Source organism: Humulus lupulus, chromosome 7, assembly GCF_963169125.1.
Source record: "Humulus lupulus chromosome 7, drHumLupu1.1, whole genome shotgun sequence".
Classification (NCBI taxonomy): domain Eukaryota; kingdom Viridiplantae; phylum Streptophyta; class Magnoliopsida; order Rosales; family Cannabaceae; genus Humulus; species Humulus lupulus.
Window position 1 is genome coordinate 132,446,419 of NC_084799.1, and position 26,057 is coordinate 132,472,475.

Genomic DNA, 26,057 nt, shown 5'->3' on the forward strand with positions numbered 1-26,057 from the left:
CCAAGCCAATGTCCCTTTAACCAAACCAAGGGCATTTCGATCTTTTCCCGAGATTCCCACTAAGCTCAAATATCACTATATTTCCCAATTATTTCCAATATTCCCAAGTGATTACCAAACAATTCCCATTACCCGATAAATCCTGGTAATGTACCAAATTATCAAAATACCCCCAAGTTCACCCCGAGGCGAGTATTTCGCCCCGTTGTGACTAAACCGCTACTTTGCTCACTAGGATCGCCTCGTGCCGAACAACCCAAATATGTACACATAATAATGTGGTCTCAATCAATATGCAATGGGCCCACATGCATGCTTAATACAGCTAAACATGGAAACATAGTCATATTATAATATATCTCACATAATTCATATAATCATGCATGTAATCATATAATAATTCAATCATTGCCCTCCTGGACCCCTAACAAGGCACTAAGCCTTATTAGGGAAATTGAGACGTTACAATTATCCCCTCCTTATAGGAATTTTTTCCTCGAAATTTTACCTGAACAGCTCGGTATACTGATCCCGCATGTTGGATTCTCATTCCCAGGTCACCTCCTCGACCTTGTTGTTCCTCCATAATACCTTCTCCTTCCTATCTAGTACTTGGACTGGCTATTTTTCATAGGAAAGATCTGCCTGCAGCTCCAGATCTTCGTAACTTAATACATGAGTCACTTTTGACACACACTTCTGAAGTGTCGAAATATGAAACCCATTGTGTACGATCGACAATGCCGGAGGTAATGCCAATCTATAGACCACCTGACCAATCCTCTCCAGGATCTCAAATAGTCCTATAAATCTAGGGCTCAACTTGGCCTTCTTTCCAAATCTCTTCACTTGTTTCCATGTTGAAACTCTAGGGAAGACATAGTCTTCCACTTGGAACTCCATGTTCTTGCGCTTCAGATCTGCATCACTTTTCTGTCTATTCTAAGATGCAAGCATCTGAACTTTAATCTTCTTGATAGCCTCATTGGTCCTCTAAACTGCCTCAGGACCCAAGCATTTCCTTTCTCCCCTCTCATCCTAGTGAATGGGTGATCTACATGTCTTACCCTACAACATCTCATAAGGAGCTATTCCAATGGTCGACTGATAGCTGTTATTGTAGGGAAACTTTATCAAAGGCAAATACTTACTCTAGGACCCTTCAAAGTTCAGTACACATGCTCGCAGCATGTCCTCTAATATCTTAATTGTCCTCACTGAAAGAAAGTGAGCTGATTTGGTATACCGATCCATAATGACCCATACCGAATCATGCTGACCCATAACTCAACCACAAAATCTATGTGATATCCTCCCATTTCAACTTTGGGATATCCAGAGGTTGTAGTAGCCCTACTAATCTCTATTACTCAACTCTCACCTGCTGACATGCTAGGTATTTAGTCCCACAACCAATAATATCCCTCTTCATCCCATGTCACCAATACAAAGTCTTTAAATCATGTACGTACTCGCGGTGCCTGGATGCAATAAAATGGTATAGTATGGGACTCCCCAAAAAATTTCCTGTCTAATACAACATCTATCGGAATGCAAATCCAACTCTTATACCTCAATAGACCCATCTCTAAAACTGTATAGTCCTTAGCCAATGCAGGTAGGACATTCCCTCTTTATCTCATCCACTAAGAATTACTTGTCTAACCTTCCTTTGTTCTCTCTAGATATCATTTCTAAATTGAATAACTATCCCAGATCCCTCCGGCTTAAAACATCCGCAATCACATTAGTTTTTTTTTTGACAAAAAATTCAGCACTAGAGTAGTAATCAATTGTCGCTTCAACTCCTGGAAGTTGTTTTTATATCTGTCTTACCATACATACTTCAAATTCTTATGTGTCCATTCTGTTAATGGGGTAGCAATCCTTAAGGATTCTTCAATAAAACACTAGTAATACCTCATTGCTCCAAGGAAACTTCTAATCCCAAAAGCATTCTTGGCCTTTGCCCATTTCTAAATTCCTCAACTCTAGATTGATCCATCTCAACTGTATTCTTGCTAACAACGTGACTAAAGAATGTCACCTGAAGAAACTAGACCTTCTGCTTCTTGGATTTGACATATCATCTGTGTTCCCTCTATCCCTGTACTATCTACTTGAGATACTACCCATACTCTATCTCTGACTGAGAGTTAATTAGAATACCATCGGTGGAGATCATCATAAATCTTCCTGGATAAGCATGGAACACTCTATTCATTAAATCCATAAAATCCTGTATGAAAGGTTGTCTTCAACATGTCCTCTCCTTTTTTGATCCTCAGCTTGTAATAACCAGATCGAAGATCAATCTTCAGAACTCTTGTTTTGTCTTCCAACTGATTATATAAATCATCATTCCATGGTAGCAATTAATCGTGATTGACGACCAACCTGCTCAATTGTCTGTATTCACCACACATCCTCAATATCTCAACTTCTTTCTTTATCAACCCACACCGATGTATCCCATGGTGAGGAACTAGATCTGGCAAACCCCAAATTGGTAGTTCTTATAACTATACTTCTAATTATGTCCATGTGTTAGTCTCAGGACAGACTTAGTCCCCCTGCCATGATAACAATCCATGTTACTCCTCAGAAAACCCATATGAAACCTCACTGGCCAATCTAGTCTATACTCAAAGTCATCTCAAAGTCTCTTATAACCAACTCTTATCAATTCCACTGATGAGTCTTTTCCCATAATAATCTAACCCATCTCTTTAGATGTCACTAGTTCCCCAGTAGATGATAGGGCTCCAAATTATCACCACAACACAATCACATAATCTATACAATATATATGCCTCTCCTAGATGCAAATAAAAAATAAAAGGTACATGACACCGAAACCAATCACCATAATATAAGAATCAGAACTAGGAAGCTGACCTGTCACCATTGAGGGACTAGCCTCAGCCTCTGACCGCATCAGAGTGAACATTCGAGCTGAAGTCGAGCTCTCCGCCCCCTTTGGTTCTTTCTTTCTCAGCCTTGGGAAATCCCTCCTGAGGTGCCCAACCATCCCACATAAGAAACATGCCCTTGCTCAACATTCTCCCAAATGACGCCTCTTGCACCAAGCACATTTCGGATAGAGTTTCCAATCCTCGCCCTGATGGCCCATCTAAGTGTCTCAAAACCCCCTTTCTAGTCCAGGGGTATCGAATATGTTTGTAACCCTTCCTTTCTGATCACTGGGGCCTCCGCCCCTATATGACCTAATAAACGGAGGTATCACTATTTGAGCTCCGCACTCTCCGACACTCTCCCTCCTTATCTCATTTCTTGTACCCTTAACGACAAGGACCCTCCCTACCACCTGAGCATTGGTAGAGATCTCATGTACTGGGGAGTTCCTAACGCCTTGAGCTATCCCAGAATTCAATCCTCTGATAAGTCACTCCTTCTGAGCCATGTCCGTTGGCACCATATCGAAAGAAAATTTGTCCAACCCATCAAATTTGTTAACATACTCTGTTACTATCGTGTTTCCCTGAACCAAATTTTGAAATTCATTTGTCTTTGCAGTCTTAACTGCGTCACAATAATATCTCTCATTAAACAACTGCCTGAATTCTTCCCAGTTCATCGTAGATGTATCTCGCGTCTGGGATTCTCCTGTAACACATACGTAGCATAGATCACTCTATCATGGCTTTCCACCCCAATAAAGTCAAGGATGGAACTGATCATGCCCATCCATTATTCAGCTCTGAATGGATCTAGGCCTCCCTAAAAAATTGGTGGGTAATGTTTCTGAAATCTCTCATATATTAATTCCCACCTGTTCCTAACCCTAGGCTGAGCCAAAATTGGTGCCACTCCTAGCTTAACAAAGGAAGAAATGTTCTCTGGCAGAACATGCTGTCTCAACCACCTGATGTCTTCCTCTTTCCTCTACAATCTTGATTGAATATCTGTAAACACCTGCTGCCAATTATGAGGGGCAGGCGAAGGACTCTGGCCCTAGCTATAATTTCCAGCCTAACATGAACACCGGTAGGTCCCATTGACTACCATGGGTACATAACCTCTGAGTTTGTCTGATTTGACCTATTAGGCATAATGAAAAAATCCAGAAGCCTTTCCACAGGAAAACCAAACCGCACCGCATTCACAACAATAGTACTAAAATGCATGCCCATAAAATTCATGTATCAATTAATAAGCCCTGCTCTTAACAATATTAATATTATGCTCTCTACTCTAGCTTGCAGGTAAAGCATTCATTTATCAACTATGTAACGCCCTACTACCTTAGAGCCGTTACTAAGTGAGTTTAAAACAGAAATTGTGCATTTAATTGACTCAAAGTGGTTTCTAAAACCAAAAGTGTGATTAAACCAGAGTTTAAGGCTGTATTCTTTTAAAATGTTTAACTTCATTGAAAACGTTAGATATAAAACATCTGGGATCCCAAAATAAGGTTTACAAAATGTTTACAACACCAAAATAGATTTACACTTGATCAGCTATCAAAAGAATGGTTAAATACAGCCATATACGAAATGCCCCCAACCAAAGCAGTCGGGCAGGCCGAACATGTACGCGCCGCTCCCATGCTCTCCATACTCATGGCCGGTTGACTGACTCCTTGCTTTTACCTGCCACACGGAGCACCCGTGAGCCGAAGCCCAGCAAGAAAACCCAAATAACACATAACATATGCAGATAATATCACTGGCATAATTCACTGATAAATAGGAATTCATTAATTAAACAAGCACGGCCATGCCGCCCCAGAGGCCTTACCAAAGCTTGGGGGTCTCGGTCATTACCGTAGGATAACTCATGTATCCTTTGGGTCCCACCCTCGCTATAGCATCCCATGTGCTGAGCGTTACTTCCGGCCCCGCTGCCGTACCCGGCCTACGCCGCTCTCGGCCTTAGCCGTTCATTCCATTACAATCATACATATAACACATTCAGAAATAACCATTCAAACATACAATAATTTATCTAAGATTACACATTCGCACACAACACAATCTAGGGCTGCGCCCCCGAAATGACACAGTGGGCCTATGCCCTATTCTCAGGTGTTACGGTTTTCTTACCTGTATTCCGTGCTTTCCGATGCACCACGATCACGAGCACGGTCCACTAGTACGAGCCTCCCGAAATCCTAGTCACCACACACAAAAGACACTTTTAACAACCTTAAATGAGCTTCCAGGCCAAGCTCTAGTACTCGGAACGTTGAAATTCACCAAACATGGTAAAAGACTCAACCCCGAGCACCCTAGGTTAAATTCCCAAGCCTAAAATCTCAAAATCCCAAAATCCCTTAAGCGCCGCGGCATAGGCCACCCATGCCGCGGCATGCCCCCCAAACAGAACCCCCAAAGGCTCCAAAACAGGTAAGGGCCGCGGCATTGCTTGGGCCATGCCGCGGCCCGCCCTTCTCCATCAGCATACCACTTCTTCGAAGGGCCGCGGCTCATCAAGAACCATGCCGCGGCTCGACCCTTCGAACCCAGAAAAACACACCATTTTACTCTCTAATCCTCACCTTAAACCATCCCAAACACATATCTCAACCACAAAACTCCATTCCAAACTTTACATGAACAATCTAACACCCTATAAACACTAGAATCAATTCAAAACATCAACACACCCAAGATCCACTCCTATGATTTCAAATTTCAGCAACTAACCCCAAAACCCCACAATGTTTAGCTTAGGCATTTAAATTCCTTAAATCAAAACAAAATCCATACTTAGATATGTATAAAACCTTTACCTCAAATGAAGAATCCACACAAGTCCTTGATCCCCTCCTAGACTCCCAATTCTCCTTCTCTTCTTCTTCTTCTTCTTGCTTGCCCTAGCCTTTCTCTCCTCTTCTTTTCCTTCTCTTCTAATTTTATCAAGACACTCAAATGCCCAATACTCCAAACCGTGCCCCCCTATATCCCAGCTGCCTTTTGTCTATCACCCTTGCCAAAAGACCATTTTACCCCTTCTTAATAATCCTTCCTAACTAAACCTTCAAGGGCACATAAGTCTTTACACTTCTATTTCAATTCTATCACTTTCCATCTTAAAACTTGTTACCCACCACAGTTACAAATGGTTACCCAAGTTACCCAATAACCAATAACCAACCACTCATTCTCAACTCAACTTATAAGATTCCCAAAGTACCCCTAGGCTCCTCCCGAGCCGGGTACAACATCCCGTTGTGACTTTTAAACTAATTGGCTCACTAGGACCGTCTCGATGCGTGCATCCTGATAAAAACACTACCTCACGTGGCACAATTCACATAGTACAATTATCACAGATATGCCATAACATGGCCAAATTACAATCATGCTCATTATAAGACAATCAGGTCTACATGCATACTAATTCACATAGTCATGCATCTCAAATAATCAATTAGTCATATAACGTGCATTAAATGATAATCATGCGTAAAACTCAATAGAAACACACACCAAATCCCATCATGCCCTCCAGGCACACTACTCCAGGCCCTTAAGCCTTAACACTGAATTTGGGTCGTTACAAACTAAGTAAGCAAGCACATAATCATATCAATAATTACCAAACCCTGAGTCCAACTTGTCTGTAGCAGCAAGTGTACATGCCCAGCCAATCTTCAGGAACCCTTAACCTTGGCACGCTCTGATACCAAGTTGTAACGCCCTACTAATTAGGACCATTACACTATGTATTTTAAACAGCGCTAGACTCTCTGAACGAGTCATTTGGCCATAAACGTGTGACTAAACATGATTAACAGTTTAAGGTTAAAATTTTTGGTCAAAATGATTAGTCATTTCATTAAAACATTAAGTTTGTATGTGGGATCCCAAAGCAAACATTTACAAAGTCATTTACAGTTCCAAAAGGGTAATTACAACATAAGCCGGCCTAAGCGGCAAAATAGGGTTCGACCATAGTTCTTCTAAGAAACCTCGGTCGTGGTGGTCGAGCAGCTACATATCTGCACGCCACCGCCAATGCTCTTCTACTTAAGGCTAATCTAGCTTTCCTTTCCCCTTACCTGCACCATATAGCACCTGTGAGCCAAGGCTTAACATGAAAACCTCACAAGGTGTAACGATATACTTCAAATATTCAAAAGCACTAACACATGCTTCATAGATATCAGATACATTCATTCCCATCATATAACATGTAAATGCACTCCACAATTTACCAATAAAATATTCATTTAAATCATAAAATTGATTATTCAGCCAAGAATATCAGTCCTGCCGAGCAGCCCAACCGAGCGAGGTGCATACTCAGGCACCCAGCCTGCGGTTCATGCCGAGTAATGGGGATCGCACCCTCATATTGGAATTGTTCTTAGTCACATGGTCTAGGAAACAATCTTGCTGATCGGCCCAGCCGAGTGAGTGCATACTCATGCGCTCAACCCTTAGCTTGTGTTGGGCAAGTGGGAACCACACCCTTAATTACACATTCCTTTTGACCTGCGTTCCACATGCTTTGCTGAGTGGGCCAACTAAGCGACATGCCTACTCAGGCATTCAACTCGCGATTCTTGCCGGGCCAGTAGGGACTGCACCCTTATCCAAGAGTCGCCTTTACGGCTTGCATTTCACATGCATTGCAGAGCGCGACCTAACCAAGCGACATGCATACTCAGGCATTTAACTCGCGGTTCTTGTCGAGCTAGTAGGGATTGCACCCTTATCTAAGACTCGCCTTTTGACCAACGCTCAGCGCGCTATTGCCGCCCTTGACTTATAAGTCAATGCCTTTTCAATTAAATAATGCAAACAATCATAGATCATTTAACAATTATATAGATACGGAGCATTCAAACTTGCCTAATCAACAATCACAGGCATAATCATAATCATGCTCATTCACAGGGGTCTGAGCCCTAATCATAACTATGTTTAACAACCAGGCCAAGCCCTGATCACGTATATCACGTATTGGGTGCAGTTTTCTTACCTCTGGGCCAAGCACAGGATAGATAGAATGACCCTCGAGCACGATCCTGCCCTGAGCCCTAGCGGTAACTTAGTCACAACCATAAATAATATCCTCATTAAGATTCAATCCCAAAAACAAACTCGGAGACGAATCTCGTGCTCTTAGGACTTCCAATCCCACTCAACGAGGTGGTGGAACTATCCCTCGATCCCCAAAGTTCTTCCCAAACTCTAAAAATGGGTCTTTTCGAAGTTGGCATAAGGCAGGGATGCCCAACCCAGTTAGAGAGCCCCTAAAATTTCCCCTCCATAGTGCAAGGGCGCCCAACATAAGGGAAGTGGCGCCCAAGCCCAAATAGAAAGCCCCAAGCCCTCCCCAAGTTAGTGAATGGACGCACAAACCCAGGGCAGGGGAGCTACATCGCGAACCCAAAATTATGTGTTTCATTTTATGCAGTTCCTCCGACCTAAGCTTGACAACCTCTAACCCGAGACCCTCGAGGGTCACCAAACCCAACTCTTGACTCAATTATAACAACACCTTGACCCCCAAGATGGTTACACAAGTTCCCATGAGCTCACAAACAACCTCAAAGCTCTCAGAAAACAAGAAAAGCCAACAATCAAACTTTGCGTTCTAAAACTCATTCTCTAACCAAAACCAAAAATCAAGAGCTCCAATTCATGATTCCACCACAAGCCTTTAAATTAGTTTATGAACAAATTCCTATCCTCAAATCAATCTTTAAACAACACCAATTGCACCAAAAATGAAAAAAAAAAATGAAGATTCAAAACCCATTTATTCTTAAGAACACCAAGAACGCATCAAGAACTCAAGAGGAGGCTGAGAAATTCTTACCTCAACTGCCCAAATCCAAAAATCCAAGGGAGGAAATGACAAAGCCAACTGCAATCTTCACTTCCCCAGCCTTTTACTCTCCCTTCCAAGTCTTCAAATTCCAAATGAGAGCTCAAGTTGCTCCTTAGCTTCAAAACCCTTCCAACAAGGTAACCAAGAAAGAGAGAGAGAAAGAATAACGTGAATGAGCCAGAGTGCTATGCTTTGGCCAACTTAACTTAGCCCAAGGGTCAAAATGACCAATTTGCCCTCACCCAAGCCAATGTCCCTTTAACCAAACAAAGGGCATTTTGGTCTTTTCCTGAGATTCCCACTAACCTCAAATATCACTCTTTCTCCCAATTAATTCCAATATTCCCAAGTGATTACCAAACAATTCCCATTACCCGATAAATCCCAGTAATGTACCAAATTACCAACATACGCCAAGGCGCACCACGATCCAGGTATTTTCCCCCTTCGTGACTAAATCGCTACTTTGCTCACTAGGATTGCCTTGTGCGGAACAACCCAAATATGTCCACATAATAATGTGGTCTCAATCAATATGCACATATATATACAAATATGCCCTAACGGGCCAAAATTACGAAAATGTCCTTCTAATAAGAAACAGGCCCACATGCATGCTTAATACACCTAAACATGCAAACGTAGTCACATTATAATATAACTCACATAATTCATATAATCATGCATGTAATCACATAATAATTCAATTAATTCCCTCCTGGCCCCCTAATCAAGGCACTAACCTTTATGAGGGACATTGGGACGTTACAGATATTTCACATATAACACATAGGGAAACTATATAAGGCATCATTATGCCGATTTTGGAGGTGAGAACCCGAGAGACTCAACGAAACACTCTACAGAGGCTAAGGATTGAAGATTCAAGCATCATTCACTATTTTTTCTCCTCTTCTTTTGTTAATTTCTGTTATAGTGATGTTTAGATCTGATTTGATGGATTCTTTTGTGTTTAGCATGAAATAATTTTCTTTTTAGGGTTGTAATGGATTCTTCTTGAAACCTTATGATTACCTAATGCAATTTTTATGAATTTTCTGCTAATATTGTGAATTCTTGTATTCATGTTTAATCCTTGTGATTGATTTGCCTCCAATTGGATGGTCTGTATGGTTTTAACCTAAAATCTAAAAAGTGAGGGTTAAATATGCTTTAGTTAAATAATCACAGATTTGTATTGGACAAGAGTACTCGTATGATTTGTGTAGCTTAAGGATTTTGTGTTTAGTGCTTGCAATTTGTTTAATTTACCACAGAGATGTAGGAAATTTGCTGATTGTAGAGAGTTATATGTCCTAATAAGAATATAAATTGCAATTGTAATCTGCTATTACGATAGAGATAGGAATTATGAGAATTGTGTTAGAGAAGCATAGAGTGGAAAGTTGATGAAATTAATAACCCTATATTTAATCCATTGAATTAGAATTTGTATTGTTTGAGTCCTTTTATGTTATTGAGATCTATTTCATTTACTCTATTTAGTAATTTCTGCACTTTGAATTTCGTTAAATCAATTAGAAATAAGGATTAATTCTTGGTAATTAGTAGGCAGCCCATGTGGGTTCGACACTTTACTTAACTATATTACTTTGTTCAATTGCGTATACTTGCACACTAAAAATCCACAACAATAATATAATCCACATAAATTCCCCTCATGCCCTCCCGACATGAAATTTAAGATACCAAACTTTATTAGGAGTTTTGAGACACTACTTAGCCTCAAATCCTCTCTATTCCTAAACCTAAGTTTTGTATTAAAGTTTTTCTATCTCTAAGGTTTTTCTACCAACCAAAGTTATGTAAGAGATATCATCATTCTTAGCCCTCAAGTTCATCTCTCAATATCTAGTGAAACTAGATAGATTCAATGGCTCAAATTTTGTAAGATGGCAAGACAAGATCAAGTTCCTCCTCACAACATTGAAGGTTCACTACATCATTGACAAAGGCTTGAAGACTTTGGATGCTCCAAAGGATGACGATGCTTAAGAAGTGATCAAGGAAATGAAGAAAAGTGATGAGGATGAGCTTATACGTAGAGCCCACATTCTCAATATTCTATTGGATCGTCTCTATGATCTCTACACAAACACTACATCGTCAAATGAGATTTGGGAAGCTCTTGAGAAGAAGGTCAAAACCAAAGAAGAAGGTACCAAGAAATTCCTCATTACTCAATACATGAAATTTAAATTCTTTAATGGTAAACCCATACTCCCCCAGATACATGAGGTACAAGTTATTGTGAATAAATTATCTACCTGAAAGATAACATTGCCGAAATCCTTCATTATGGGTGGGATCATAGCCAAGTTGCCTCCATCTTGGTGGGGCTATAGAAAAACGATCCATAAGAATGAAGAGATATATTTGCAGGAGATTCTAAAGCACATAAGGATTGAAGATGAGTCTTGTTATAGAGACAAGTATATGGATGAGTCTAATGTTGGGACCTCCAAGGCTAATGCCATAGAGAAGAACTCTCAATCAAAGGGAAAAACCCGCAAGAGACTCAATCCAAGAAGGATCCTATCTAGCCCCTAAGAAGAATGAAGGGCAATTCAAGGGTGAGAGAGGCCTTTGTTTTATTTGTGGCAAGAGTTGTCACATGGCTAGAGAATGCAAGTTCTGAAAGTCCAACAACAATGGATCAAAGGTCAACATAACCGAAGAGGAGTTGGTTGCTGTTTGGATTTGTTCCATTTAAAGCATATGTATTGAACAATGTTATGAAATAAATAATGGAAATGAATTTTAGCATATATTGATTGTTTAGTATTATTGATAGAATAATATTATATGAATATCAGAAAATTCCCATTTAAATTTGTTGCATTCATGCATCATATTTACTATTCCAAAAACTTAATGATATTCATAATATATGATGAATTCATTTTGTTTTATTTATTAATTTCAGAATGATGAATAACTCAAACCTTGTTACGGCTATACTTGCAAATGAAAAACTCACTGATGATAATTTAATGAAATGGAAATCAAATATGAACATTTTGTTGATTTGTAAGAACCACAAATTTATCTTTACTGAGGAATGTCCTTAGGTCCCTGCTGCCACTTATCCCAAAACTGCTTGGGAGAAGTAAATGCTACATGCTTGCTAGTATGAGTGATGTAGTTAGAAAAAAGCATGAAGATATGGAGACTGCATATGAAATATGGGAGTCTCTTCAAGCCATGTTTGGACATCAGTCCAATCAATTCAGACATGAGGCTACTAGATCTTATATGAACATGAAAATGAAGAAATGTTATGTCAGAGAACATGTTCTAAACATGATCAATACAATGCATGATGTGGAAGTTCATTGAGCAACCATTGATGAGATGACTCAAGTTAGCCTAATACTTGAATCACTCACACCAACTATTTCCACATTTACTACCAACTATGTTATGAACAAGTTGGAGTATAATATGACTTAGCTGTTAAATGAGTTGCAGACTTTCGAATCACTCAATAAGAGTAAGTCAAAAGTAGAAGAAGCAAATGTTGTTGATTCTAAACCTTCATCTTCGAAAGGGAAAAATAAGAAGAGAACGAAATCCAATGAAAAAGATAATGACAAACATGAGGAGAAGCCTAAAAATTCATCTAAAGGACAGGAGAACAAAGAGAATAAGGATAACAAAACTTCCAAGACAAAGCAACCCAAAGGGACATGCTTTCATTATGGAGTTGAGGGTCATTGGAAGAGAAACTGTCCTAAGTATCTCTTAGACCTAAATGGAAATAAGAAAGGTAAATATTATTTCCTTATTTTAGAAGTATGTTTAGTGGAAGATGATACATCATCCTGAATTGTTGATTGTGGTGCCACTAACCATGCTTGCTTTTCTTTACAGATTCTTAATTCTTTGAGGGAGCTTGCTGATGAGGGGTGGCTATGAGGGTTGGAAGTGGTCAGGTCGTCTCTGCGAAAGTAGTTCGAACAACCCGTTTAGAATTTGATAAAAATAAATATCTTATTTTGTACAATGTTTATTTTGTTCCTGGATTTACTAGAAACTTAAATCTATTTCTATGTTGCATGAACAAGGTTTTGATATTTCTTCCAGTAATAATTCGATTGTTATCTTAAGATCTGGTATTCAAATATGTCATGAAATCCAATGATAGGTTGTATAAACTTAAGGCAAAGTTGTAAATCCAAGGTCTATTGAACATCAAAAGACTAATTCCAACAGCGAAACATATCTATGGCATTTGAGATTGGGGCTTATTGGTTTGGATAGAATTAACAGACTAGCAAAGGAGATATCTTTGAGAGAATTAACTGTTGGTTCTTTTCCAGTCTTTGAATCCTACCTGGAAGGCAAGATGACCAAAAGACCTTTCTTTGCAAAAAGATGCACTACAAGAAAAAACATTTACGATAACTCTCGAAAAGTGTTATAAAATGCAGTTTATAACACTTTAGCAATTGTTAAGTGTGCCCATGTTATTAAAAGTCTTGCCATTTGATTACATTTTTTTTTCATGTTATTGAATAGACTATTATAACGTTGTTTTGGTGTTATATATTGTCAATAGTAACATAATCTAGATGTTATGATTCTTTATGTTAAGTGTATTTTTTTTTCATTTCATTACATTTTCAAGATGTAATCTAATTATCTTTAATTGCATTTTCAAGATGTAATCTTATTATCTTTAATTACATTTTCAAGATGTAATTTAATTATCTTTAATTTCATTTTCAAGATGTAATCTTATTATCTTTAATTACATTTTCAAGATGTAATCTAGTTATCTTTATTTACATTTTCAAGATGTAATCTAATTATCTTTAATTACATTTTCAAGAAGTAATCTTATTATCTCTAATAACATTTTCAAAATGTAATCAAATTATTTTTAATTACTTTTATTTGATAAATAAATCTATTATTTAATAATCTAACTAGAATTTGATAAAGTCTAATGTATTTTTTTATCAACCAAAATATCAAATACATGTGTCCCAAATGAAAAAATTTCATGTGCAAAATACCATAATAAAAGTTTATGCTTAGAAATAATATGTCTAATGAAACTAATAAAAGGAAAATTGTAACATTTGTCCAATACTATCTCTTTATTAATTGCAAGCATCCAATTGTCGTGTCTCTATCTTCATCACCTAAATAACATAGATAAAAAAATGCAATAAGAAACAAAACTCATGTTATTATCATAAGCAATACGCATATCAGTTGGTTGTTATTTTTCTAAAAACAAATCGACATCATAACATCCATTTTTGAATAAATCCTAAAATTTTGAAACCTGCAATTAAATCTAAGATTTTCATAGAACAGTTTCAAAAACAATATGATACAACTCATTATTACAGGTAAGATCAATCTTTACCTCATTATAACTTTGTCGGTGAGCCAAGCAATAACACTTCCAACACTATCTTCAATACTAGTTATCCCTAAAAAAATGCAATAAGAAAACAAAACTCACATGTTATCTTCTTAACCAATAAGCATAATGGCGGGTTGCTATGTAAAAAAAAATCAGCAGCATAACAACTATTTTTCAATAAATCCTAAATTTTGAAACCTGCAATTAAATCTCAGATATTCCCAGAACAGTTCCAAAAACAATATGACACAACTCATTATAAGATGTAAAATCAATCTTTACCTCATTATGACTTTGTCGGCTGGCCAAGCAATAACACTTCCTACACTTTCTTCAATACAAGTTATCCCTAAAGAAGGCCTCCACAAAAATGCATCAGGCTCTCTTGCAAAATCAACACCAACCTTCGTGGCAAATGGTCCAATAGGGACATCAAGAACTAAATCTTTTGGATCATTTGAAATGAAATATCCATAAGGAACAATATTCCCAAAACCATTCCAAACCAAAAGCTTGCATCTTTGGCCTTGAGTTCCAACACTTCCACTCTATAATCATCATCCAACCACAAAAATTCCAAATGACAAAAATATTATGAGAGTTTAGAAGTAATTAATTAACTTGACAATTTATAAGCAAATTGATAATATTGGAATATTACCACAGTAGGACTATGTGCATTGGATTGCTCTCCGCTCAAACCAGATTGAGACTATAACCATCACAAAAAAAATGTTAGATACAACAAATAAGGTACATGCAAAGTAATTGTAAATAAGAATGAATAAATTTACCTTGGGATTCATGAAAGAGTGAATCAACTGCTCCATAACTGCCACTTTTCCCTTCAACTCTTTATAATCATTTTCCATTCGAATTATATGTTCATCTTTCTCAAATGCAATTGCCAACTTTGTTTACCCGAAAAACAGCTGCTGATGACGTGGCAAGGATTTCTTACATATGGTTGACATGTGGCGGAAGTGCTATTCGACTACCGACCAGAGGCACATCGCTTCACTAGGCTTAACTATTAGATACAACCAGGCTGGTCGTATAATTTGATCTATTTCCTTCTAAGATTATAATCATGTAATAATTGCATTGAATATTTCCTCTTTATGACCTTGACACACGGTTATTAAGGAAAGTAAAGGCCCTTTGGCCCATGTAACCCTCCTTGAGCCTATAAATATGCATGAAATAGCTCAAGGAAGGGACTTTTGATCTCAAAATCATTTTCCTGAGTATTGAGAGAAAGAGAGCTATAGTGTAATTATTCATCGTTTTATTGTAATTCCATCAAGGTTTGTGAAACTGAAGAACCCTAGTTCTTTGATCACGTCTTTGAGATTCAATATTAATAATAGCACTAACTGGACGTAGATCATTACCATTATTTGGGACTGAACCACTATAAATCCTTGGTGTTTTCTTCTTATCCATTAGAATGAATTCTTAATTGTCGTTTTATCTTTTGTCGTATATTTGACTTCGTGTCGTTGGCCAAATCGAGGGTCAACATTCTGGTGCTTTCATTGAGAGTTTGACAAAAAACTGTAAGAAAATCTAATGGTGAAAACATCCAAGAAGACTGGACAGGCCGTTGGCGCTGCACCATCCCAACCTCCTCCCCCAAATATGGCTGAGAATGAAACACATTTGGAGTTTGACGAGGAGGAGTTAGATTCCGAAACACTGAGGGCAACACTGGGAGTGCTGCAGGATGAGTTGGCTAATTTGAGGGCCAATCAGGAGAATGCTGCAGAGACAATGGCGATGCAACAGAGGGAAATTGAATGCCAGTGCCAGGAGCTGAGTGAGCGGCAGGCAGACATGGACCGTCGGCAGAGGGATTCCATGGTCGCCCTTGAAGCAGCCATCCAATTGGCTAGGAGTCAGGCTGCGCCAGCCTCTCAGCTAGATCAGCCGCCGAGTGCGACGCCTCAGAGAGCTCCCAATCCTAGCCCTCTGCTCCAGCCAGCAAGCCCTCAAAGTTCGGAGTAGCTGCCTGTGGCTCAGGATGATGTCCCACCTAAGGATCCTGAGCACCAGTCTCTGTCTCAAGTTGGTCGAGGCAATCCCTAGTGCCCGAGGAAGAATAGGGCCGGGCAACCGCCCCGCAGCCCTAGACACCCAGGGGATGAAGAGCCAAATCTACTGAGCAGGGGACAACGTCCTTCTGCCAACAGAAGGAACATCGAGTCAGACTCTGCGGTCAGGGGCCCCCCATGGCATAGCAATACACGGGGACCCAATGACCAGTGCAGGCCTCCCCCTGACGCTCGGGAGAGATGCCAGCCCGAGGAGGAAATAGCATGAACAACCGATCACGTCGTAGTCAGCCACAATTTAGAGATGGCCATGACTATAATGAAGCCGATTCCGGCAGAAGAAATGTTGGTCGGAGAAATGAGGAAAGAGGTGGAGGCTGAAGCCCCCTGCCTAGAGAAAATAGGCCAGTTAGCCATAACGCTTGGGGGCAACCCAGGCAGCAGAACGTCTTTGATCGGCTAAGAGTTAGCGAGCAGAGATGCAGGGACGATGATTTAAGGGATGTACTTAACGACCGCCGTGAGAGGCACGACGAGTATGCTCCCTCGGCACCGGCTGCCCCAGTAGTCCCAGAAGCCGTTCAGGCTCAGATTGATGCCCTGAACCAGGCAGTACAACAGCTGGTCGGGGGACAAACGTCCCATATTGAGTATGATAGGAGGAGGGGCACTCCCATTGTATAGAGGATCGTTGTGGCTGAAACCCCCAGTAAGTTCAAGATGCTAACATTATCGAACTTCAACTGGTACGGAGACTCAGTATCTCACGTTAATAAGTTTGAGATACAAATGGATATACAGAATGTGTCGCAAGATGCCCGTTGCCGGATCTTCCCAGCGACACTGTCTGACACCGCCTAGGAGTGGTTCTTTAAGTTCCCTCCTGCTAGTATAATATCTTGGGAAATGTTCGTGAAGGAATTTTATAGACAATTATACGCAGGTCGCGTACACCCCACAGAGGCCAACCAGCTGGTCGAGATATGCCAGAAGGAGGGAGAGCCCTTAAAAGAATATGTCCAACGCTTTATGCGAGCAACAGCTGGAGCCAAGACAGTGGGCGATGAAGGTACGATGATGGCTCTAACTGCTGGGGTTAGGTGCCATTCACCCCTCTGAAGTAGCCTCAGAAAGAATGGGGTAAGAAGTACCCAGGAGTTTTTGGATCAGGCTGATCGATATATCAAGCTTGAAGATGCGATTGCCAATGAAGGAAAATCGCCAACAAAAGACAAGGGGCCGAAGGAAGAACCCGCCAAAGCTGCCAACGGGTCGAAAAAACCCAATGGCAACGACAAGGGCAACGGGAATGGAAATGGTAGGAACGGTGGAAAGAGGGCAAGCAATGAACCCTCGGCTTCTGAAATTAAATGCCCCAAAGGCAGTCGATACGAGCCGAGATTCACCAACTACACAACCCTTGTCGAAAGACGAGCAGAAGTCTACTAGGCGACCAGCTCCAACATGCCTTACAAACGCCCCGCACCTATAAGAAAAGATATCTCCAAGAGAGATACGACAAAGTTCTGTTGTTTTCGCAACGACTACGGACACGACACCAATGAATGTAACCAGTTGAAAGACGAGATTGAGTTCCTGACCAGGCAGGGAAATTTAAGAAGATATGTGCGAGCCGCAGGAGGGTCTCAGCGAGAGGCTCAAGGTGGCAACGAGCAGGCGCCTGCATGCCAACGCTCGCCACCTCTACAGCCAGCTCATGTGGCAGGCACTGTACTCACCATCTGCGGAGGCCCACATCTTGCAGGAGACAGTGGGAAAGCAAGGGAACGATATGCTCAGACCCTACGCCACGACCAGGACATCGAGATGATGAGTGTGGAGGATCGATCACCAAAAAAGGCTCGAACAGAGGAGGAATTGATAACCTTCTTTGAAGACGATGCCCAACACGTGCGATTCCCACACTTCAATCAGCTGGTCGTAGATGTACAAATTGCCAACATGATGGTGAAGAGGGTATTGGTCGACACAGGAAGCTCGGTCAACATCTTGTACAAGTCTTCACTGGAAAGAATGAAGTTGTCCGTCAAGGACCTGGAGCCATGCAACCAAACCATCTATGGTTTTTTCAGTGAAGGGCTTGCCCCAACAGGGTTGATTAGGCTTCCAGTTACAGCAGGTACTGCACCTGCTAATAGGACATTACTCACTACTTTCATAGTAATTGATTATCCTTCAGCATACAATGCTGTAATTGGGAGACCAATTCTGGTCGACCTACGGGCCGTCACTTCAATATGGCACCTGGCCATGAAATTCCCAACAAATGCAGGGGTAGGATGCGTATTGGGAAATAAGCGGGAAGCAAGGGAGTGCTACAATGCCTCGATCACCAAGGCAAAGAAGTGTGTATCGAGAGATGTTCCCAGAAAAGAGTTGCAAATGGAAATTGATGCTCAGACCCAGTCAGGTGATAATGTCACCAAATAGGGCGTTGCCCAAAGGGAGGATAGAGACTTGGATCCTCGCTTTGGGGATTTTGAGGAAGAAATAGGACCCATCGAGGACCTTGAAGAGGTCCAACTCGATGAAGAAAATTCGACCAGGGTTGTGAAAGTCGGTAAAAACTTAGAGACAACAACAAAACAAGTACTGGTGGAGTTTTTAAGGAGGAACCAAGAAGTCTTTGCCTGGTCGCACAAAGACATGGTCGGAATAGAACTTGCAGTCATCAGCCATGTCCTGAACATCGACAAGAGTTTTTCACCAGTGCAGCAGAAAAGAAGGCTGCTTGACAAAGATAGATCAAAGGCCTTAAAATAAGAAGTCGAAAAGCTAAAGGAGAATGGGTTCATCAGGGTGGCATTTTATCCATCGTGAGTCTCTAATCCCATGCTAGTTCCCAAGCCAAATGGTAAGTGGCGCATGTGCATGGATTTCACAGACCTTAATAAAGCCTGCCCCAAAGATTGTTTCCCACTCCAAAGAATCGACCAGCTGGTCGATGCCACTGTAGGGCATGAAATTCTCTCATTCATGGATGCATACTCTGGGTATAATCAGATTAGTATGCATCCTCCTGATGAGGATCACACTAGCTTTTGGACTGATACATGGCTTTATTGTTACAAAGTAATGCCTTTCGGTTTGAAAAACGTTGGTGCGACTTACCAGCGACTAGTCAACAACATGTTTAAGGAGTTGATCGGCACAAACATGGAGGTCTACGTCGACGACATGCTGGTCAAGTCGAAGAGGGCAGAAGGGCATATAAAGGATTTGCAGGAGTGCTTCAACGTCTTGAACAAATATCAGATGAAGCTGAATCCCCTAAAATGCTCCTTCGGAGTAGGATCAGGGAAGTTCTTGGGATTTATAGTTAACTCGAGAGGAATTGAAGCCAATCCCGAGAAAATTAAAGTCTTGATCGATATGAAATCACCAATGAAGATTAAGGATGTTCAAAGTTTGACCAGAAGGATTGCCGCTCTCAATAGATTTATTTCAAAGTCAACAAATAAGTGCGTTCCATTTTTTAATCTACTTAGAGGCAACAAAAAATTTGAGTGGATGGAGGAGTGCAAGCAGGATTTTCAAGCATTGAAAAATCATATGGCGCAACCACCAGTCCTATCGAAACCGGTTGATAAGGAAACTTTGTTCATCTACTTGGCGATCACGGAATATGTTGCTAGTGCTGTTTTAGTAAGGGAGGAAGAAGGCGTACAGAAGGCTATTTATTATGTAAGCAAGAGGCTAATTGGAGCGGAGCTGTGATATCCACCAATTGAAAAGCTAGCCTACTGCTTAATTTTGGCCTCAAGGAAGTTGCGGCTTTACTTTCAAGCTCACCCAATCACTGTTTTGACTGACCAGCCTCTACGGCAAGTTCTGCAAAAACCAGAGGCTGTGGGTAGATTGTTAAAATAGGCAGTTTGATATCTCTTACTTGCCGCAAGTAGCAATAAAAGGGCAAGCCCTGGTTGACTTCATTGCAGAACTTACAGATAGCGAGCAGACCGAAGAACCTAATGAGCCTAAGTCTCAAAACCAAGCTCCCTTGTGGAAATTGTTTACAGATGGGCATTGATTTCACTGTGCAATCAGGTTTGACTTCACTGCTTCCAACAACGAATCCGAGTATGAAGCATTACTCATTGGGTTACGATTAGCCAGGGACATGAATATAAAGGTACTCGACATCTACAGTGATTCTCAGCTGGTGGTGAATCAAGTCATGGGAGAGTACCAGGCACGAGGTTTAAAGATTGTTGGCTATTTAAACAAAACAAAAGATCTATTGGCTCAGTTCGACAAGTACACCCTCCAGCAAGTACCTCGCGACCAAAATTCCAATGCTGATGCTTTGGCCAAGTTAGCAAGCGCGAAGGATGCTGATACTCTAAATATAGTATCAGTTGAGCGGCTGTCTATGCCAAGCATTCGAACAAAGGATACCACTATGATAATCCAGGGGGAAAATACATGGATGGCACCATATATAGAGTATTTGACGCAAGGCGTATTATCAACAGACAGAAACAAAGCTAGGACCCTTCAGCGACAAGCTGCCAGGTATATCGTGGTCGATGGAATCTTGTACCGAAGAGGATACTCAATGCCACTCCTCAGATGTATTTCAAAAGAGAAGGCCAAAGAATTGATGAAAGAGGTACACGAAGGCTTTTGCGGGGACCATGCTGGGGGCAAGGCTTGTCAAAAAAGATCCTGAGGCAAGGGTATTTCTGGCCAACAATGAATGAAGACTCGATGGAATTTGTACGGAGGTGTGACAAGTGCCAGAGATTCTCTAAAATCCCACGAGCAGCCCTTAATGAACTAAAACGTACGCAAAGTCCATGGCCGTTTGCAGTTTGGGGTATAGATTTAATCGGATCTTTGCCTACAGGAAAGAGCGGCGTCAAGTATGCTATGGTTGCCGTCGATTACTTCACTAAATGGACTGAAGCTGAGCCACTTGCAACCATAACGACCAAAAAGGTGCTGGATTTTGTGATCAAAAACATCGTTTGTCGCTATGGATTGCCAAGGAAAATTGTCTCGGATAACGGCACACAGTTTGATAGTGATTTATTCACGGACTTTTGCGAACGGCATGGGATTATCAAGATCTTTTCTTTAGTCGCTCATCCCCAAGCTAAAGGATACTCTGAAGAAAAGACTGGAAGAAGCTATGGGGGCATGGCCAGAGCAATTTCCTGAAGTCCTTTGGTCGTACAGAACTTCCCACCGAACAACAACAGGCCATACTCCATTCTCTTTGGCTTAAGGGTATGAGGCTATGTTGCCTGTTGAGTTAGATCCGCCTTCACATCGTACAATAACATATGATCAAGGCTCTAACAGCCAGCTATTGATGGAATCCCTGGACTTGATCGATGAGAAACGTGAGCAAGCCCAACTTCGAGTAGCTGCTTACCAGCAAAAAGTCACCCGGTATTTCAATTCTAAAGTGCGAGAAAGGAAATTCAATGTCGGAGATCTAGTACTTCGAAGAGTTTTCCTAAACACCCGCGACCAGGCTGCTGGAGTACTCAAACCTAATTGGGAAGGGCCATACCAGATTGAAGAAGTCCTTCATCCAGGCACCTATAAACTTGCCCGCTTAAACGAAGATCTCATTCCTTGCTATTGGAATGGAGAACACCTGTGCAAGTACTATCAATAAACAATTCTTCTCAAAGAATTGGCTTGTATTAATTTTACTTTTTACAAGTTATGAAAAAGGGTTGGTCATTTTATATGACTGATCGCTTATAAGTGTAATATCTTATTGATCACTCGCACAGACACGTTTTGTCCATTTATTATGAGAAATATAAGGGACTGTGCGTAGCCAGTCATTCTTGCCAATTATTGTATTTATTACAAGTATTTGCTCATTACTTGTGTTGATTTGCTATATTATCATTTTAGTTCTTTTACTCCGAGCAGTAATGTTCGAACATGTTTTGGTCAAGGCAAGTTACCAAGGACCTAGAGCTCCTTGATCACTTGGGGAGCATATAAGGTATCTAGTAAGCAAAGCATATCGAAAGGTATGTAAACACATGAGAAAAATAAGTGAAAGCACTCTAAGGTACTTAGAGTAATTTTCAAAATTTTGATATTTTGTTAAATCAAACAAAGTGCTATGCTAAGTTTGGTGATGTGAACAGATGTTATAATAAGATGCAAGTATTATAATATCAAAAGGAATTCTGTTACACCGCGAGCAGTGACTGCTCGGATGTAATTGTTCAATAAAAAGAGAAAAGCTGCCCGTGCAGCAATAAAAGTTAAAGCATAAATTGTTTTTACATCATGGCCAGGAGGCCATGTAATTCAAAGGTAAAATAAAAGATAGTTATGAAGTAGCCGGGGGGTCTTGTGGCGATTGATGCTGCTGCTGGTCGACTGCTTCCCCAGCTTCTTCTCGGGCGCCTTCAATGCCGGTTGCTAGAGAAATCTCTGGAGACCTTGGAATTGTCTCTTCCTCCAGGCGAGCAACACACCTAGCCAGCTCCTCCTCCTTGATATGGTCTAGGAGATAGGAAAAGTTGGAAATGGGATTGTTCTTCCAGAACAAGTAGAAGCACTCGAACGATGCCCCCTCATAGTCTTCAAGGTTGCGAGCGTTCTGTTCCTCTAAAGCAGCAACCTCTTGGCAACTTATTGCCAGCTCATCTTGATGCTTGTGGGCTTCCCGATAATTCTTGAGCAAGACCTCCTTGTACTGTTCCTTGGATGCAGTGATCTTATCGATACTTGCATCCTTCCTCTTCAGCTCCTCTTCGAGAGAAGCAATTGTGGCCTCGGTCACTTGCAGCACCTCGAGGTGCTTCGCCTCAGCTTTTTTAAGAGCCTTGGTATGCTTCGCCTCGACCTCTTTGAGGGCCTCAGAATGTTTCGCCTCGACTGCCTTCAGCTGCTCGGCATAAGTAGCCTCAGAAGCCTTGAATTGCTCGGTGTATTGAGCCTTAGCAGCACTGAGCTGGTCGCTGAGTTTCTTCTCAAATTGAGCATTTTGCGTCCTTGAAAATTGCCAGCTAGAGGTCAGGGTAAGCACCCCCTGCGATCAGAAAAAGATAAGGTTGTTAATAGGAGCAAGTTAAAAAGAAAATTCATAAAGTAAAAAGCAGAAAGCAACTTACAGCGAGCACTTTGTTCAGTGCACGGCTGAGGACTTGGTCGACCCCCATGGAGTCGGTCTCCTGAATTGCCTCCCGGCTGCGTTGGTGTTTTGTTGTTTTTGACAGCCTATCTTTGGCTGAGCTGAGCAGCACGCCCGTAAGGTCGTCTCCTGAGGCTTCTTCCCGACGACCAGTCGACTGTTGGACGCTGGATGTTGGAGGCATAGGGTCGACTGGAGCCGGAGGAGGAGTCTGTCCGACCGGAGATAGAGGTGGGTTTGTTGGAGTTGGAGGAGTCGCCTCCCTGGTAGGAGCTGGTGCAGGAGTTGTCTCCTTTGTTGGAGTAGACGAAGGGGGTCATCTGTTCGAGGCTTCTTCGCGGGTTGATTGCTGCAGCCCTCCCCAGACTGGCGCCTGTGAGACTTTTTCTTGCTTGCTGACTTGGTGTACAAGTCGAAGGCACGTTCAGCAGGCATGTCTACAAAAAAGAAATGAACGAACAGTCAAGCAATATAATAAAAGAAACTTGCTAAGTTTAAGAAGCAAGGACAAAGAAATTGAAAGTATAATACCCGAGCTATCATTACTGGTCGCTACATTATTTACTTTACTAGTGCTACACTTACTCTCTGGCCTGAAGAAGTCTGAATTTAAAGCAGGAGGATATTTAAAATTGCCATCCCCGTCGAAGAGGTGACAGGGAATAGGCAGGCTATCTAAAAGCGTAAAATCAGTACCGTTCTCGTCCGACGACTCAAAAATAGGCTCTATGGCCTTCTTCTTTCCCTTCCCTGGAGGGGCCGGTGCAGCAGCAGGTCGGGGGGCACCAGTTGGCTCATTGATGGTCACCCCAGTTGCCCTCCTCAGAGGGAGTTATGACACATCTGGCTATTGTTTGGGGACTTCAGTGCTGGTAGCACTCCCCGCAGTAGATTCCCTCATATCTTGGTGAGGAGCCAAAAGACCGACCAGTCTCAGATTGGCCTCTGTGACCAGCTATTTGACACTTTTCTCTATGTCGGTCATGCTGGCCAGGAGGGCTGATCGGATCACCATGTCTGGAGTAGGGTCTGGTCGCAACCATGGGCCTGAAACGCACTAAATTTCTAAGGGAAATGGAACAAAAAAATTAAAGAAAAATAAACGACCAGTGGTACAAAGACTTTACATCCTTGTGTGAAGGCCAAGTTTTTCGTGACCATGTCAGTAGTCAGAAAGTACTTCAAATGGTACTTCCCCACGTTCGAGATAAAAGTAGTATCAGTCAGGAAAGTGCGATCTGTTTCCTGGTGACAGAAGTGGAAGAACCCCGTGTTTTCCTGGTTGGGGTTGGATTTTAGGTCGAACAGGTAGTTGACCTCATGTGGCGTGGGGACGGGCCATTTCTTATGGCTATAGAGGATATAGAGTGTAGAAAGCATTCTATATTCGTTGGGAGTTATTTGAAAAGGAGCGACCCTGAAATAATTGGCCACTCCCTGGAAGAAAGGATGAAGAGGCAGGATCGCTCCTGCCTCAATGTGATATCTCGACCAGGCGCTAAAAGCGCCTCCAGGAAAGTTCGCCCGTTAGTCTTTGGTGGGTTGGACTAGAGTCACCCCAGGAAGTCCATATTTTTTAATGTAATTGGCAATCATCCTAATCGTAACTCGGCTAGGAAGGGCGACGTACCATTCGACATCTGGTTGAATGGCATTTCGAAGTTGAGCGTGAATTTGGATGCTAGGGCCGGGGATATTTCTTTCTCGACTGTTGGTCGAGGGAGTTTCTGCTTGGGGGGCAGGCTGGTTTGCAGAAGGTTTTTGTGTTTTCTTCTTATGGGCAGTTGATTTTACTCTACCCATGGTTGAAGGGTTTGAGTGAGGTCTGCTAGGTGGAGTACGAGAAAAAGAGATGTTCGAAATGAGTAAAGACGGCTATTCTTCGTCCATGAGCAGTTGCGCGAGAAGGTCGTCGTCAATTGGTCTCTCACCTCCCCACGGATCTTGCATCAAAATCTACGAACAGAAGAGGGGAGATGAGAACTTACTCTAAAAAACTTGTGTTGAATGTGAGAATAACGTTGCTCGTGTATAAAAGTTAAGCTTTCATATGGCCAGCAACATTCTAGCAAAAACACTAAGTTTTATATGAGCAATTTGAAAAATAGATTGAAAAGCGGAAGAAAAAAGTTTTTCAGAGAAAACTTTTTCAACTACGAAAGGGGGGGAAAAACCCAGTTTTTCAGCTAGCTTAAAAATCGAATTTTTACTTCGATTTTCCGCTCTAAATCTACAATCTCGACTACCAAACTAACTCCTAACTTCTATAAGACACTATTTCACTTTCCTATCAAGCGTCGATCAACATGCCCATTACCCCAAAACAGTTTCAGTCAAGAACACAGAAATGAAATACATAAAAAACAGTTTTGCTTGGCATCTCACACGTCCAGGGGGTTCGTAAGACTTACTTGGATGAAAAGATGGGTTTGAAACACAAGCTTTGAGCGTCCGAACGGAGGATCCTCCAGCAATGGAAGCTCCTCAAGTTTTTGGGCTCTAAAAAGTCGAGGTTCTTGAGAGTTCTTGACGAGAAAATGGTGAGTAAAGAGTAAAAAGTAAAAATATGGATTTGGGGTATTATATATAGTGATTGCGACACGATATAAGAGGTAGTCATGAATTACTTTTTTCTGAGTTTGGGTAAGTGTAATAATCA